Source organism: Accipiter gentilis, unplaced genomic scaffold (genome assembly GCF_929443795.1).
Source record: "Accipiter gentilis unplaced genomic scaffold, bAccGen1.1, whole genome shotgun sequence".
NCBI lineage: Eukaryota > Metazoa > Chordata > Aves > Accipitriformes > Accipitridae > Astur > Astur gentilis.
The window spans coordinates 343966-361867 of NW_026060910.1; the positions used below are offsets into that span (position 1 = coordinate 343966).

General features: G+C 46.5%; 1 long non-coding RNA gene across 1 annotated transcript; it reads left to right on the forward strand.

The window, feature by feature from the left end:
- Positions 1-2439: 2439 nt before the first annotated feature.
- LOC126037098 (uncharacterized) lies at positions 2440-4736 on the forward strand. The gene is made up of 3 exons (XR_007505494.1): positions 2440-2868; positions 3704-3838; positions 4635-4736. It is a non-coding gene; the product is annotated as an uncharacterized LOC126037098 (long non-coding RNA).
- The last annotated feature ends 13166 nt before the right edge of the window (positions 4737-17902 follow it).

The window sequence follows — 17902 nt, forward strand, 5'->3', positions numbered from 1 at the left end:
AGGAGTAGCCACTGAAGGGGGTTCAGGAGTGCAGATTGAGGGCAGGAGGTGTCAGGAAGCAGTGGGGTTCCTTTCCTGACAGTTGAGGAGAAGAAAAGGGGTTTCTTAAGTTTTGGGACTGCTGGGGAAAGGGAGGAGGGTTCACCAGCCCTTCTCAGAGGAGTTTTGCAGTTGGATTTGAATGTCATAGAATCGTAGAATGGTTTGGGTTGGAAGGCACCATAAATATCCTCTAGTTCCAACCCTCCCCCATGGACGCCGTCCGCAAGACCAGGTTGCTGAAAGCCCCATCTGACTTGGCCTTGAATGCTTCCAGGGAGGGAGCATCCGCAGGTTCTCTGGGCAACGCGTTCCAGTGCCTCGCCACCCCTAGTGAGAAACGTCTTCCTAACGCCTAAACTAAATGTACCCTCCTTAGGACTAAAGCCGTTACCGCCTTGTCCTATGGCTGTACTCCCTTGTAAAAAGTCCCTCTGCAGGTTTCTTATAGGCACCCTTTACGTACCGTGAAGTCTGCTATAAGGTCTCCCGAAAAGCTGCATGCCGGTGAGCGGTCCGAGAAGGTGAGGCGGTCGTCGGCCGGGTCGGTGTTGAATAGCAAAGTATTATGGGGCTGCTCGGTTCAGCCTTTACCTTCTGTTGTGGAGGTGCTGTGTGGGCTATCTTTGAATTGGATGAGCGTTTCAGGTGAGCTGTGGGTTAGCGAGGAGGAGCGTGGGGCCGATGGCTTCTCACGAGTGCCACGCTAACGTGGTTTCTCTCGGTACCTTAGATACCACGAGTGATGATGGCTGCAGGGTCTGAGTCTGGAATGAGCGGGGAAGTGAACACGGTGGCACTTGTGAGGAGGGGGGAGTTGGGGAAGTAGTTGGCGTTGGCCAGCGGGATGCTTACTCCCTTTTCTGATTTGTTTGTGTTTGTTTTTTCATTGCAGATGTTGAAGAGCAATGTTCCCCTTGAGGAACATCCCAGTTAGCCCGTGTGGTTTTGTGGAGGATGGATTTGGACCCTCAGCCCTCTGAAAGCTAAGTTGAGGGACCAGGCTGAGAGGAAGGGACAAAGCTGGGAATAGCAGGGAGGAGTTTTTAAAGTTAGCGCAGGAGAGAGGGCTGTCCCAAAGCAGTCGCCTTTGCGCAGGAGAAGGGAGCGGGTTGCTTTTCAGCACGAGACCCGTGTGTGCCGGGCAGGGCAGTTCCAGCCCGTGTCCGCGGTGGCGTGTAGTTTGTGTAGTCTGTCTTGTGCGCTTAGACCTTCCTCGGGTCTCGATGTCCTTGTCGCGCTTTGCGCCAGAGGAGCGAGGCATGCGCTTCGGGTGCTGTCCCTAGGGTTTTGAATGCTCTTACTCATTGGCCTGGTGCCAATCGGGTGCTTCTTTTCTTGCGCTCGGAGCTCTAAAGCATGGATCGGTCTTGGCGGGTTCCGGTCAGTGCTCTATGGCAGCATTTTTTCAGCCTGCATCGGCAGCTCTGCTCTCTAGCCGTCCGTTTTCTCGGAGTGGGACTTCTTCCCCGCATCCTGACATCCTTAGGTCTCGACGCCAGGCTTCTGGCGCATCTGTCGTCTGGGTTTTGACAGTGCTGTCTTGTAACGGGCCGCTCCGTTTGACTCCTCTGGGTCTGCTGTGGAGCCTCCTGGCCTCGCGGTTGCGGCCCCGTAGGTCATCTTGCCCGACGGCGCCTCCCGTCCGGGGGTCATTCTTCTTGCTGAGAGTTTTCTCTCTCGTTGAATCACCTCGTTGGTGGCGTTCCACGTGGTGACGTTCTGCACACGGTGTGCTTGGCTTGGAGCTGCTCTGCCTGGGGGGGTGTGGAGTCAGGGGTAGGTGGAACAGCGATAAGAGTCTACGGGTGAAACGTTGATGTGCCTAGACCGTTTAGGTGAGGGTTGTACAGTCATCTCGGCTCGAGTAGCCGTCAGCGGCCTGCGCGGACAGCCGTGCCGATAGTGTTTCACGGAGACAATTGGAGCCGTGTGGCAGGGGTTGTTGAGGGGCAGTGAAGCGGATTTGAGTCTCTAAGGTGTTAAGACTTGCATGTGATGGGCTCCAAGTTTGGCCCTGGGTTTTTTTGGTTGGTGGGGTGTAGGGTTTAGGGTTACTCCGTGCGGGGCCCGGATGATAGAACACCAGTATGATGATCAAAGTCGCCCCTTTATTGAGCTTAGCTGATCATTCTTACACAATTCTCTAAGTTGTTTAGAAGCTTTGATTGGCTGCTGCACGCAAGCATGTGGTGTCCACGCGCACAAGCGTAAGCGGTGATTGGTTACAGAGATACTGTCCACGCGTAGAAACATAAGATACAGTTAGTTATACTCGCTCTGTACACGTGCATACACACAGGATATAATTGGCTATGTTAGAGCATGCAAAACTTGTCTTAGTCCAACTGGTCGAGATAAGCCCCTGAATTGAGGTCGGTTGTGCCAAGTTCCCTTTATCGTGGAATGTGCACCTGTGTTTTTCTAATTGGGATCTTTCTTCTTCTATCTTCTTGTTTGTTCTGTTCAGAGCCTTCAAAGGTGTCTGGAACTCTCTTGCGACCATGAGCTACTTTCAGGGCCAGTAACTAAGTTCCATATAATTGAACCCTACAGTGGGCAGGGGGGTGTGTGTGTTGGGTTTTTTTGTTGTTTTTTTGTTTGTTTTTTGGTTGTGTGTTGTTTTTTTGTTGTTGTTGTTTTTAAAAGGACAGGCTGTAGCTGCATTCCAGATGGTCTTTGTAGATGGAATCAAGACCTCTGGAGTTGTGAAGCTCTTGCTCTGCATCCAGGTGACTCATTCAATATGTTTGGTTTGGTTTTTTTTCAGATGTGGAGGGACAGGATGTGTCCCACAGAGCGATGGGGGAAGGCAGCAGAGTTGAGTCTGTGAGTGGACTCTGAAGGAAGATGCATCCGGTGGCTCTATGAGACTGCTTTGCTTTGCTGTGTTTTGCAGTTTTCTTGCATTGTATTGGTCTGTATTTGCCTTTGCCCTGTGGTGTTTTGTTGTGTATTTGTATCGACTGTCATGTGAGACTGTCTCGCATTGCCTGGCCCTGCATTGTGTTTTGTATTGCAGTGCTCTGTACTTGTATGGATTGCCACCTGAGACTGCCTTGCCTTCTATGGTTCTGTATTGGTTTTGTATTGTTTTGGTCTGTACTTGTATTGACTGTCACGTGAGAGTCTCTTGCATTGGCCCTGTTCTGTTTTGTCTGGTATGGCAAGGCTCTGAGTTGTTTTGCCTTGACTGAGGTAAGAGTACTGCCTTGTATGGCATTACATTTGCATGTGAATTACATGGGTCTATGTTTGTGTGTGTCTTGTATGGCATTGTAGAGGCAGCGTAGAAGGTTTAATGACTTCGGGCTCTTTGCATGCAGAGTTGAGGGGATCGCAATTGGACTGTGAACTAGCATTGAGTAAGGCAGGAACTGGGCAATGGTGTTCATCTTGTTTATGCAGATGCTTTGTGGCAAGTCTCTAGAAATGGTCAAGGCCTTGAGGTCTAAGTAGCAGCGTGATGGGTCTTGGAGCGATCGGTAACTTTGGGACAGCTCTGTGTTTGTGATGCTCTGGTTTTTTCAAGTGTCATGGAGGACACTGGCTGTGAGGCTGTGTTATTTTTGGAATAGGTGGGAAGCAGGGTAGGGGAGTGGTGGAGGACTTCTCTCTCGAGGATGAAGTGTCTGTTGACAAGCTTTGTGTGTTGTTTTTGCAGGTGATGACAGGGCACGAGAGGTGCTTGAAGGAACCTTGCGTTTAGGTGACATGGCGCTACGGAGGTTGGACTGTGACACGTGGCACTGTGAAAGCTAATTATCGGGTTGAAAATGCACGGATGGTGGAGATGATGGTGCGTGTTGAAATGTTGGTGTAACGGAAGGGCAGTTTGTGGGGAGGTTGGTTGGAAGGAGGTTGGGCTGGGGCCTGGGTTTTTGCAGGTAGGGTGCTTTTTTGAGGCCCCTGCTGCTGCAGACGGGGTGACGGCCTCTTGAGGCCTGTGGACGGTATGATGGATGAGTTGAGAGTGAGGGCTGGCGTTCATGTGATCTGAACGAGTGGTGTGTTGTGAATGTCTCTAACCTTGTAGGGTTCTGTGGTTAAGCCTTTTTGGTTTTTTTTCCTTTCAGGTTGGATGTAGAGTTGAGATGTTTTTCAGGGAATTAGGAAAAAAACCCCAAACTTAGAATAAAAAACCCCAGCTGGGATATGGGTTGGTTTTTGGTGTGTCCTCCCCTGCCCCATTTATTTTTTCTTTTCCCTGGTCCCAGCTGCTCCATGAAGCAGTGTTGATTGCCAATGTTTGGACTGGGGTCTGCCTCGGGCCTGGGTTTTCAAAGGCAGGGCGATTTGTTTGTTTGTTTGTTTGTTTTCCAAGGCTCCCGGGAACGGTGTTCCTGTGGAGCGCTCCCCTGGAACCTGGTAATTGCCAGTCAGCACAGAGAGATATGTTGTTTGGTGGATGGTCTTTGGAAGACAGTTGAGGATTTTGTGGGGGGAGTTGGACTAGATGGCCAGCATGGAGTAGGCCAGGGTTGTGAAGTGCGTGAGTGTAACTGTATTTGTCTGTGGTGGGTTTGTAAAATATTTGGTTGCTCTTTGTAGCTTGTGATGTAATGATATTTTTCAATTTCTGGTTTTGTGTCGAGGTGTGGAAGTGGACGGTCTGTCAAGATGATTGGAGGTCACTCGTTTGGTGCCCGGGAACAGGGATCATGGCGGTAATGTCACCTCAGGGAGTAAAACTTCTGGATGTGCAGCGATGTATGTAATGGGAGCGAGGAATGTGGAAAAGACCACTCCGTAGAGCATTGCAGGTACTAAATAGTGGCATTTCTTCTTCAGGTAATGCTAAATTTTTGGAGTTTACATGTATTTGTAAAAATAGTGATTAAAAGAGGACTAAATCTAATAGTGTCAAATATTTGACGAGTGAGGCCATAAGTCTTTTCTATATATTGTAGAAAAAGTACATTGTAGAATTGGATTGAAATACTGACATAGCTGAATCTATGTGGAATGAGTAATGGACCAAATGAAGCACTAAAAATAAAATGTAAAAAAGACAGGTAATTATGTGTCCTTGTGGGAATTACAGTACTAATGGCAATCACAAAGGGAAGCGTAGAGGGAAGCATGGGCGTTTAGTGCCCATAGGTAAACTTAGCTGTTGAAGTAAGTGAAAGTGTCTGTTGGAATTAGGCATCCAAGGGCGAGTTGTAGATACCTTGAGGTAAATGTAGCTGCTGCTGGGTTAATGGAAAGGGGGTGCATTCCTTCCTCTAGTGATTGCAGAACTTTGAAATTGGAGCTGTAGGTAGAGAACCGTGAAATGGGCTCGGGCGTGGTGCGGCGCCGAAATGGGCTCGGGCGTGGTGCGGCGCCGAAATGGGCTCGGGCGTGGTGCGGCACCGAAATGGGCTCGGGCGCATGTGTTACTTTTCTTAAAGGGGCTGAGGTACTGTGTAACTCTGAAATGGGCTTGATGAGTGGATAACATGTGTGTAATATGTGAGGGTTTTTTTTATTCTGTTGTCCTTCTCTTTCCCTGACCCTTTGTGGTGCTCTCTACTCTTTTCATTCATGTCTTCTCTCTCTCTCTCCAACCTCCTGTGCTTTTCATAGTCTCTCTCTATCTCTTGTCATTATTATCATCTGACGCTCTGTGTTACTTTCTGTCCCATCGTATCATGTTGTATGTTTCTCCTGCTTTTTTCTTCATCTGTCCAGATCCCTGTCCCTTGTTTCTTCTATTGCTGTCCCTCTGCCTTGCTTCCTCTTGCCATCTTTTCTGTATTTCTCTCTGTTCCCTTCCCTCTTCCATCCTTTCTAACTGTATCCCCCTCTCCAGCTAGCTGTCCCTTCTCTTTTCTCTCTTCCTCCATGTCTCTCTTGCAGCCTATCAATGACAGTTGTTTTTTCCTCCAGTGCTGTCCTGCTCTGTCCCTTGTTTCTCACTCTCGTTCTGTCATGCTCCCTGTGTCTTTTTGGAACTCCTCCATCTCTGTCCTGTAGCCTATCACTATTTTTTTCTTCTGCCATCCCTTTGTCCTTCTTCCAGTCTTTGTGTCTCTCTCCCTTTGTTCTCCCTCCCTTCTTTTTTTTCCTTTCTTGCTACATCTCTGTTCTGTACCACAAAAGCACGGAGGGTGTTTAGTAACAGAGAAGAAGGATATAGGCAAGGACAAAGGAAATTAATGGCTGTTATTCGGGAAGAAAGGGGAAGAGGGCCTAGACGAGACTTGCCCCGACTGGGCAAGGATCAATGCGCTTTGTGTAAGAAATTCAGTCATTGGTAGAGGGAATGCCCAGGGAACAAGGAGCATCAGAGGGCTCAAACAGGAAGAACAGTAGCCTCTGTGAAGGGAGACTGACGAGAACCTGGGGAATCTACCCTAGCGGATCCACTGGTTATAATTAAGCTAGGGAAAACAGAACAAGAGGTAGAATTTTTGGTAGATACAGGAGCAACATACTCGGTTTTGAATCAGGCTTTGATGCCCCGGGGAATGATTATGTCACGGTGAAAGGAGCGACTGGCCAAAGTGAAAAGGCATAGTTTTGTAAACCTTTAGAATATAAATTAGGAAAACAGTGGGGCATTCATAAATTTTTATATATGCCGAACTCCCCAAAGGCCCTTTTGGGAAGGGACTTGTTGGAACCATTGGGAGCAAAAATTGTATTCAAGAAGGGAGAAATTACTCTGGAGGTAAAAGATCAGCAAAATATTCAAATATTGAGCCTAACCTTAACCAGTCTCCCCCTAGAAGGAATCATTAATGAGGACATCTTAAAGCAAGTGTACCCGGGGGTATGGGCTACTGATGCACCTGGAAGAGCGAAAAGTGTTCCACCTGTTGAAGTTAGGATCAAGGAAGGCCAAAAGCTGGTAAGAATTAAACAATATCCCCTAAAGAAGAAAGACAGAGAAGGAATCCGGCCGGTGATAGAAAAATTTTTGCAGTTGGGACTATTAAAAGAGTGTGAGTCTGAATTCAATCCCCCTATATTACCTGTTCGGAAGCCCGATGGGTCATATTGGGTGGTCCAAGACTTATGGGCGGTGCATAAGATAACTGAAGATCTTTACCCAGTAGCGGCGAACCCATAGACCCTGTTAACCGTACTAACACCTGAATTGACTTGGTTTAGTGTTTTAGATTTGAAGGATGCTTTCGTTTGCCTCCCTCTCCATGAAGCCAGGCAAAACTTACTCACATTTGAATGGGAAAAGCCCAAGAGCGGTCGAAAGACCCAGCTCACTTGGACGGCCTTGCCACAAGGATTTAAGAATAGGCCTACCGTTTTTGGCAATCGGTTTGCGAAAGACTTGGAATCCTGGGAAACCCCGTCTGAGGAGGGGAAGCTGTTGCAGTATGTGGATGATATCCCAATCGCCACCAAAACAGAGAAAGATTGTACGACGTGGGCGGCGAGTCTGTTGAATTTCCTGGGACTTCAGGGGTACCGGGTATCCAAGAAAAAGGCACAGGTAATGCAAGGCAAAGTGAATTATTTGGGCTATGAAATTAGTGCGGGACAAAGACCTTTGGGACAGGCCTGTAAAGAGGCAATATGTCAAACTGGGAGACCTCAGACAGTAGAAGAGTTATGGACTTTTCTGGGAATGACAGGGTGGTGCCGATTGTGGATCTATAATTACGGATTGCTTGTTAAACCACTGTATGCGTTGACAGCCACTAAGCAGAAACACCTTGAGTGGAATAAGGAGACCGAACGAGCCTTTGAGCTACCGAAAAAGGCTTTGATGTCGGCCCTGGCCTTAGGACTCCCAGATGCGAGTAAGCTGTTTCTTCTTTACTCCCATGAGAAGCAGGGCATTGCTCTGGGAATATTAGCACAAAACCTGGGCCCGTATCGATGGGCAGTTGCCTACCTCTCTAAGCAGTTAGACACGACTGCAAAAGGTTGGCCTGGATGCCTGCGGGCGGTTGCGGCTGTGATACTAAATACACAGGAAGCCCGAAAGTTTACTCTGGGCCAGAAGATGACTGTTCTGGTGTCTCACGCAGTATCAGCAGTACCGGAAGCAAAAGGCGGACACTGGCTCTCTCCACAAAGATTCCTGAGATATCAAGCTATATTGGTAGCGCGGGATGACGTGGAGATTGTAGTCGCTAACACTGTCAACCCAGCTTCTTTTCTCAGCAGGAACACAGGAGAACCGGTACATCGTGACCGTTTGGAAACCATCGAAGCAACATACGCCAGTTGCCCAGACGTGAAAGACGGCCCCATGGAAAACGGGGAAACTCGCTTCACAGACGGAAGCAGTTACGTCCTAAACAGTAATCGACACGCGGGATACGCCGTCACTGCCAGCCAAGAGGTAATAGAATCTGGGGCTTTGCCCAGGAACACCTCCGCACAGAAGGCAGAAATAATTGCTCTAACCCGCGCCCTGGAATTGGCCCAGGGCAAAGTTGTGAACATTTATACAGACTCAAAATATGCCTTTGGAGTTGTACACGCACGTGGAGCAATTTGGAAGGAGAGAGGACTAGTGAGTTCTCAAGGGAAAAATATCAAACACGCAGAAGAAATTCTGAAGTTACTGGAAGCTGTCCAGCTCCCTAAGAAAGTAGCAATTATGCATATTAAGGCACACCAGAAAGCGAGCTCAGATTTGGAAAAAGGGAACGAGCTGGCGGACAGAGAGGCAAAACAAGTGGCCAAAACACAGGTAAAAACAGAAGGGGCCTTAATTCCTGATAGGTGGATTTCCCTAGAAGGTAAGCCAGAATACACTAAGGAAGATCAAAAGCTCATTACAGGTTTAGAAGGGTCATATAATGAAGAGGGTTGGGCTCATACCCCACAGGGAAAGCTAATCGTTCCCTCTTGCTTATTATGGCATTTGATAGGGGAGGAACATAGGAAAAGACATTGGGGAACAGAAGCCCTGTATAATCATCTGATAGGAGAAATTGTGGCTAGGAATTTATACGCCACGGTGAGGCAGTGCGATCGCACAACAGTGTGATCTTTGCCTCCAGACTAATCCTAAGAGCACCCCCAAGCTGGAAATGGGCCAGACTGGAAAAGGCAATGGGCCTGGACAACAATGGCAAATTGCTAATGTTTATTCATTACTAAAACACACCCACTTGTGATTTGCAGCTATGCATGTTCCGTAGCTTTCTCATGGGAACTTCTTCAAAAGTTACTTATGAAGTTATGCCAAGGTCACACTGTCCCTGTTTTTCTCCTGATATCAGCAAAGCCAGCTATTTTCGGCCAAGGCCTAGTCTTGCTGCTCAAACTGACATTCTTTCACACAGAACTCTGCTCGCACAGCTTTTCTATAGACCCATGTCCTTTTTCATGAAGCCAATTCCCAACAATTCCCCCTTTTTCTTTTTGTGCGAGTAGAGCTTGGTGTGTCAGCTTTGAGACTCCTTTTATCATGCACCCATACGGAATTCTAACTATTACACAGATTAATATCAATATACCCAACCATCATAAGGCTTCCTTAATCAATGACATTACCCATAGTGTTATCCCGCCGAATATTGATTGTAACACTCCATCAAACCAACTAGTTTCTTGCTGGATCTTTGTGTATGTTTCTTCAGCCAATCTATTTGTTTGTATATAGATTGAGGTAAAATTTTAACACCTGCTGTATTGCCCTTTGCAAAGATCTGTGAACACAATTAATTAAACACAGTAAAAACAACATTATACCTAATAAAATACATAAGCACACAAAAAGAGGTTTGATTAATAGCTTTAGCTAGTGACACCCAAACATTCTTACTGTCCCATGGTGTTAACCGATGTGGATCAATCACCGGTGTCACTGTCATGCTGCTTACTACAGTCAGTGTGTTCCATATCAATCTCAGCATAAGGTTTCAAATTTATGGGTAAATCGGGAACGTATCTGCCAGACATGGATGATGTGATGGGGGTTTTTTGTTGTGGTTTGGTTTTTTTTGTTTTGTTTTGTTTTTTTTGGTTTTTTTTTTTGTCCAATTGCTGCCAAGGCTTGCCATCCCAGTGCACTTAGTTGTCTTGTAGAAGTTAAGGTACCGCTGCCCCACAATAAATCCAGCAGCGGCTGTAAGTCTGTATTTGTAATACCACAACAAGGTTGAATCCACTGTAGGTCTCCGTTTAAATCTTTCTCCCTCTTTTTGTTTTTGAGCAATCCAGGCTTGCTTAATAACTTGGGATGCCATTTTCCTTAATAAGCTGAACAAGGTAAAACTGTTACAATAGCTAAAATCACAGTAACTACAATAATGCCCATAATTCTTTGAGCCAACCCGTTACCCCTAATGACCCAGACCATGAGGAAAATGAACCATCTATACATTCTTGTGCCATCTTGCTCCACGAACTCAGCCCAGCAATCGGTAGGTGCCAGCTTTCCATGGGCGTCCCCACAGAGGCAACGATGGCCTCACTGTACACCAGCCCGATGCTCTTCGGAAAATCCCAGTATTTATACATTTGCAGAGGAACGGGTTTTAGCACCCGTGGCCAGCGGGTGCCAAAAGTCCGCCTCGGTTGCAATCTATGACGCATGCGCTCGCTGGCCAGGCGCGCTGCACGAGTCATAGCCATCTTGTCTATTGGTTCATGGGCTTTACGATACAGTTGCGATGCACAGAGAATCTTGACCTGTTATGTTAGCCAAGGTGACCTATACATTAGTTTTTGGCTGAGGTAGTATTCATATTGCCACATCATCTATGATGCTCCAGATGATGATGGTCATGCAAATCGAACAGGAGTCCATCGTGGGCCTGTATCTGTGGAAACACAATCAACCTCGTTCCCAGGTTATTAATGGAAATAGACCTTACCCCTAATTTTGGCTTTAACTTTTACCCCACACTGTCTTCCCGTAATCACACTATGTTTAATCAAATTATGCTTTACACACTTTTTACCTAAAGCAGGTTCTATATACAATAAGGCACGCTGTTCTGAAAACCTCTCTGAAGGACTCCGTGTCCACTAGTAATACTCTATTAGTTAGAATCTGTCAGATCAGTGGCTCCAGCACCTGCCGGTGCCGTGCCAGTCGCCATTGGAACAATTCCGGGTCCAGCATCAGTGCGAAGCCATGGCTTGTCCCACTTAGCAAGGATCTCCCAGTAAGTTTTACTTCTGCTGATCTGCACCATTTCCTGGATTCTGGGTCCTTAGACATTACCATGATTCCTGTACTTTGTTGCGTCCTTTCTGCCTGTAAAAGAACATGATGCACTACCATTGGTGGGTCTTTGTGATCACCTGTCAATCTAAGATAATTTAGCACAAATCAGTCTTTGGCCAATCGTTCCTCTGGGAGTAAGCCCTGGGTTCCCCCTTTTTGTTTTTGCAGCATGTTCTTTTAGGGTTTGGTTGGCCCATTCGACAATAGCCTGTCCTGTGGGAAGATGTGGAATACCGGTACCGTGGTGAATTCCCCACAAATTACAAAATCGAGCAAATCGTGTAGAACCATAGGCTGGGCCGTTGTCCATCTTAATTTCTTGAGGCACACCCAGTACTGCAAAAGAAGCGTGAAGATGTCATTCAATATGTAAGGCCTTTTCTCCAGTTCGTGCCGTGGCCCACATGGCAGCAGGATAGGTATCAATACACACATGCACAGAATGCTTTGCACCAAACCACATGACATGGGTGAAATCCATTTGCCACAACTGCAATGGCAAAAGACCTCGTCGGTTAACCCCACAGCCCAAGCCGAGCCCTTCCTTTTGACAATCAGGGCATGCTTTAACGATACCTTGGGCATCAGTAAGTGGTAAGTCAAATTGCTTTGCTAACATCCTAGTGGGTTGGTGCAAGAACGCATGCGATTGCCATGCTTTGTTGAAAACGATTCCCTGGAGGAGGCTCCCGTGGCGCTGCAACCAATTGGTCAGCTCTGTCATTTCCCGTTTCTCATCTGCACAGTGTTCTCATACCCAAGAGTTCTACCAGAGGGGTCATATTGCCATTAGTGATACCGCAAAGATTCCGCACCCACTGGATATCTCCCACAAGCTTCTGGACATCATGTAACATTGAAATTTCTCATGTTATTTGAACCTTCTGAGGTTTAACATTGCTAGCATTTATGTGCCACCCCAAATACTTCCAAGGTGCTGCCTTTTGCACCTTTTCAGGAGTGATTATTACTCCGCGATGGCTTAAGATGTCCTGCAATTGAGTTAAAATCTCATCCTGTGGCAAGTTACTGAGGTAACTGCTTTCTTACAGGCTCTGATGCCCAGGCCACATACACCTGACGCATCGTGGGGGAATTGCGCATTCATTGCGGTAACACGACCCAATGGTATCTCTTATAGGGTTCTGCCTTGTTAATCGATGGTACCGAAAAGGCGAACCGTTCAGCGCCATCTGGGTGCAATCTTTTAGATTTATAATTAACAAATCCCATTCTTCTGGAAGCATAACTGGAGATGGCAAACCTGGCTGCAGGGCTCCCATACTGTGCATCACCACATTCACAGCTCTGAGATCATGTAACAGTCTCCGCTTCCCACTTTTCTTGGGAATGGTAAATATTGATGTATTCCATGGACTAGTAGAAGGAACAACTTGTCCCGCTCTCAACTGGTCCTCAACTAACCCTTGTATTTTTAGTAGCCTTTCAGAATTTAGCAGCTACTGATCAATCCAAACAGGTTCATCTGTTTTCCAGTTAATTTTCAGAATCGGCTACCCCTCAGTGACCGCTCCTAAAAAGGATGCGTCACTAACATTGCCTTCATTTGGCTCAATAAATCATGGCCTACGAGGCCAAACAATTCAGTTGGGGTAGTCATGACATACGGACACGTCGTAATGTGTTCACCATCGGGGAACACAAATGTAATTGGTAGCTGACTTACTAAGGTGGCTTGTGTGCCCCCTATCCCTGCAATACCAAAGTTTGGATTGATCGATGGCCATGATGGAGGCCAAATGCATTGTGAAATAATCATAACATCAGCACCTGTATTGATTGTCATCGGTTTCTTGACAACAACTCCATCGGGCCCTTCCAATTGCACTACCTTTTCTGGTTTACCTCTTGTTGTGTCCATGGCAAAGTATACCTGCGGTTTCCCTGGGGAGCCGAATCCACCATCTCCATGTTGTACTTCACCTGTGTTCGGAACACACGACCTGAATGGAACTAATTGTGCTATTCTGGTACCTTTAGGAATAGAAACAGGAAGGATTAAAACATGAATCATAATTTTCACAGTCCCACAATAATCTGCATCAATAAGCCCTGGGAGCACCAGAATTCCTTCTAGAGCTGTTGAAGATTGCCCCATTAAAAATGCACTAAGTCCAAACCCCAATGGTCCCTTTATGTTGACTGCGGTTTCCACATCCACTCTGGAGCTTCCTGCGGTGGCGGATCTGGTGGTTGCGAGGCTGCCTGAGGGCTGGCAGCTCAAGCCCCTTGCATTTGTGTCGTCGCGCGAGGGGCCTTCGCGGTCGGTGTAAAGTTTCCCTTCTTCCTGTATTCTTGGTGGTATGGTTATCTTTCTTACACTTGTTGCAGCACTTACTGTTAACAGTACCTGTACATTTGCTCCTAATGTGTCCACGTTTGCCACAGTTAGAACACTTGACCAAGGGTGTCTTACTGGCCTTGTGTTTCTTTGTAGCTCCTTGGAGAGCTGTGGCAGCATAGGCTACTTTCTGTGAGTCCACTGATCGATCCGTGTATTCTATCATATCAACGATGTCTGCATTTTTCGGCAAATTACACAATGCTTTGCGTGTCTTTTCAGTAGCATTTTCAAAAGCGAGTATTTTGAACGTGTTTTCTTTCATGCCCTCGTTCATGTCAGGGTGGTCATAAATTGTATTCTCCTGTTTCACCTGGGTAAAAGCATGGCTGTACATATTGTCTGGTACGGTAAGAAAAGCTTGATACGCCAAGATCTGTGATAGATGATGAACCTCAGTGACACATTGTAACTGAGCGTTCCCTGATGCGAAGGGTCCAGCACCCATCGGCATCTGCATGGTTACTCCCCATAGGGGATCTGTTTGTTGTCGTGATGTTGCTTGTTCCCTATCACAGAGCTTCTCCCACTGCCAGAAAAACACTAACATTCGGGCGGGTGTCAAAATCAACTGTGCTAGCTGTTTAATATCTTGAGGTATCAGCGTATCAGCAGAAAAAATGAATTGCAGTATTTGGTGAGTTAACGCAGATTTGATTCCGTACTGACTCACAGCATTCCTTAATTTCTCAATGACCTTCCAGTCAAACACCTCCCATTTTTTCTGTCCATTTGATGCAATAACTTGGGAATGCTTAGAGCATAGTCCCTTCTATAATGGCATCTGTTATTACACCCCTCCAATGTCTCTGCCTTTCTTCTGCAGCGGCTATTACAGGCGGCTCCGCGTCTGTCACGGGTGCGGTTGGTTTCCCCGTCTCTTTTCCCCATTTCCTTTAACAATTCTAACATTGTCTCTTTTTGTTCTATTATCAGAGTAGCCAAGTCCTTGTTTGCATTATTTGAATCAGGGTGTATGCTAGGTATAATTTGTTCATGTTGAACGGTGGTATCTGAGGGCTGGTTTTTCGTAGGCAGATTTTTACTCACTCCCTGATTCTGTAGGGTTTCCTTTAATCGTACGGTTAGGGAGGCTTGGGAACTGTCGGATGGCCGATTAATATCGGCAGTCCCAGGGAGTGGAGCAGAAGTCAAGGGCACGAGAGTAGGCGAACAAGCTCCAAAAAGTCTCTCTCGCTGCATTATGTTTTTCTCCCCGCTTTTCCCTTTCGCTTGCGGTTGGAGAGAGAGAGCAGCAAAAGCAGACGCAGACGCTTTACGATCTGCTTTCATTTCTTAGAGTTGTCTTAATCAATTTCCATAAAGTTACAAGATCTTTAACTTCTTTAGACCCGTCACTAATTTCGTCCCATAGGGAGGTTCCGATAGCATTCCAGGTACTAAGCTCAAAAGCTGTACCCACACTAATTGAAAGGTTTCTGTCCTTGCTTCATTAGTTTTTTAGCTGATTTATCATCATCAGTTACCATATCCCATAATACGTCTCCTAATGTACGCCATTCACTCTCCTTAAATAATAAATCCGGATTCTTAAAGCATCCCTTAACGCGACCCAGCGTGACTAACCCCGAAATTTGCTTAATGCAGTTTACTCCCCGCTTTTCTAAAAAGCACTGTAATAATTTTAGGGCTACCTCTTGATCCATTGCCGGCCGGCTTCTTGGTACTCCTGGGTGCTACCTTGATTAAGGCACCTCGGTTAAAAAGTCTTTGCAGCCTTTTTCCAGTAGCCCTCACTGACGGCGAACCCCTTTTGGACGGTCCAGGCACGAGAGTTAACACACCAACCAAGACGATCAGCGTTCGGTTAATCTTTTGCCCCCCGGTCGCTGCTACTGGTGCTTCTCAGTGTCCGTCGCTCCAATTCCCCTTTCTTCGGTCCCCGTTCGGGCGCCATTTGTTGGAGCGGCGGAGGAATGCACATAAGTCGACCCAATATGAGTGATAGAAGTGATTCAACTTTATTTGCACGGATAGCTCATATTTATACAGTTTGCGATAATTATGCCTACTAGTCCTAATATGATTGGTACATTGCTAATGTTTATTCATTACTAAAACACACCCACTTGTGGTTGGCAGCTACGCGTGTTCAGTAACTTTCTCATGAGAACTTCTTCAAAAGTTACTTGTGAAGTTATGCCAAGGTCACACCGTCCCTGTCTTTCTCCTGATAACAGCGAGACCAGCTGTTGTTTTTCTCCCAATATCAGTAAAGCCAGCTATTTTCAGCCAAGGCCTAGTCTTGTTGCTCAAACTGACATTCTTTCACACAGAACTCTGCTCGCACAACTTTTCCACAGGCCCATGTCCTTTTTCAGCAAGCCACTTCCCAACAAAAGGTATTCCTAGAAAAAGTTTCCCGTTTATAAAGCAGGAGTTTGTTGGGGCTGAATTACAGTTCCTTTGTAACTGAATTGGGTCAATATTCCGAAAAAGGGGAATATGTTTATTTTTGAAACAGGTCAATACTTGCATGTGTTGTGCTGGCAAGGAGGAGGCTTCTTAAATGTAGAACTTGTTAAATTTAAAAGCACACCTCCACTCTCCATAGTATTGCTTCTATGTTAATTCAGGGTTAAGATATTCATTCACTTCAGTTTCTGTGAATCTGTTAGGGCAGCGTGCTCTAAGGTGATGGGAGGGACCAGGGGGAAGAAGGGGAGGAGGAAAAGCAAAATATCTGGAACCTGCTCTTCCATGACTCCTGCAAACTGTAATGTTATTTTTTTTTTCCCAAGCCTGAAAACTGTACTTGGCAGTGGGATTGTGGCTATCTTGTTAATATTCTTCCTTCCTTTCTTGTTTTGGCCTCTCCAGGAAGCGATTCGAGTAATCCTTGGAAATCTTGATGATTTACATGCATTTTCTACAGACCACTATCTTTCTGTGTACCCTTTCTTTCCTACTTGTAAAAGAAAAGGTCCAATGACTTGTATCTGTTGGGCATTGCTTAATTTGACATTCCTGCCTAGTAGTGCGCAGATCTTTAGCTGGAGTATGACTCCTCTGAGCTTCGCAGTTTTACATTAGCTGAAGATCCTTCTCAGTTGTTGCCTTCACCAGAGAACTGATGTATGTAAAAAGAATGTTTTGCAGTGTTTTCAGATGGCCACCCCTGCGTTCCAAATCTGATTTAGCCAGAGAAAACGAACGTGCATATATAAAGTCCCAGGAAGCCCACGTAATGCGATTGCAAGGAAAGCTAGTGCGTTGTTTCAAAAGGTTAATAAAATGTAAAGCGCTCCTTACAGGCGCAGCAGCGTTGGCCCTCTAGTAGAGAAGACCGCAGTAGTTTTCTTGTAAGGTACATTAGGATTAAGTATTGTAGTTGCTGTAGTGTAAAGGGTTACGGAGAAGTTACTCTCCTGAGGCTGTTGTTGCAGAGAAAAGTAAGTTAGTGGAAGGAGAAGCCTTTTCAGTCCTAAGGTGCGTCAGTTTGTGAATCGGATCAGGCCCTTCGGCATCATCTCCTCCCGTGATTCCGAGTGCCCAGGAGTAATGAACACCCGCGTGTTTCCGCCTCCAAGGCATCCCCTTCCAGTCTCGGCAGACTGCGTTATTGCCACCCCTGGTCCTAGCAGGCAAGAACGAGATCATCCTCTTTCTCTGTCAGAAGCTGGTAGGTATGAGAGCAACTTATTCCTGTTGCTGCCAGGAAGAGAAAGTAGCCCAGAGCATCGTCAGACAGGAGGCATCCAAACAAAGGAAGCCTCGTTGTTGGTTTGCTTCGCTAAAGCGCAGCCAGTTTTGCCTGCGTGCTTGAGGAGGGTTTGATTCACGAGCTTGTATTTCTGGAACTGGGAAGTCCATCCACCTGCTCAGGCAGCACCGGGCCCTGCGGAGAACTGCAAGCTCAGAGGCCTGGCGTGATGAGTTGTCCTGCAGTCTGTGTGTCGGGCTCCTCGCTGTAGCATACCTCTTAGTTAATCGCCAGCTGTGGGAGTCCTTGAAGCCAAACTCAAACGAACAATTTCATCCCTTAAAGGAACTGACTGTGTCATCTAGGCAAATCTTGGGCTTCATCTCTGGTCCTCAGGATGCAAATGGAGTAAAAGTATTCATGTTATCTGTTTCTTCCTGAGGTCAGAGGCACGTAAGAAGGCTGCTGCCTGGCATCACCCATTCGTGCATGCATGAGCTCCTAGGTGTGCGAACTGCACCCCCAGGAAGGAACGTCTGTAACTGTGGCGTTTGTCATGTCAATTATCTTTTGTTCTCCCATTTTGAGGAGGACTGTGAAGTGAATGTAATGATGCTAGTCCTGTGAATCCTAGTCCTTTTCAGGTTTAAAAATAATTTTTAAAAGAATTACTTTTTAGTTAGGAAAGCTGATG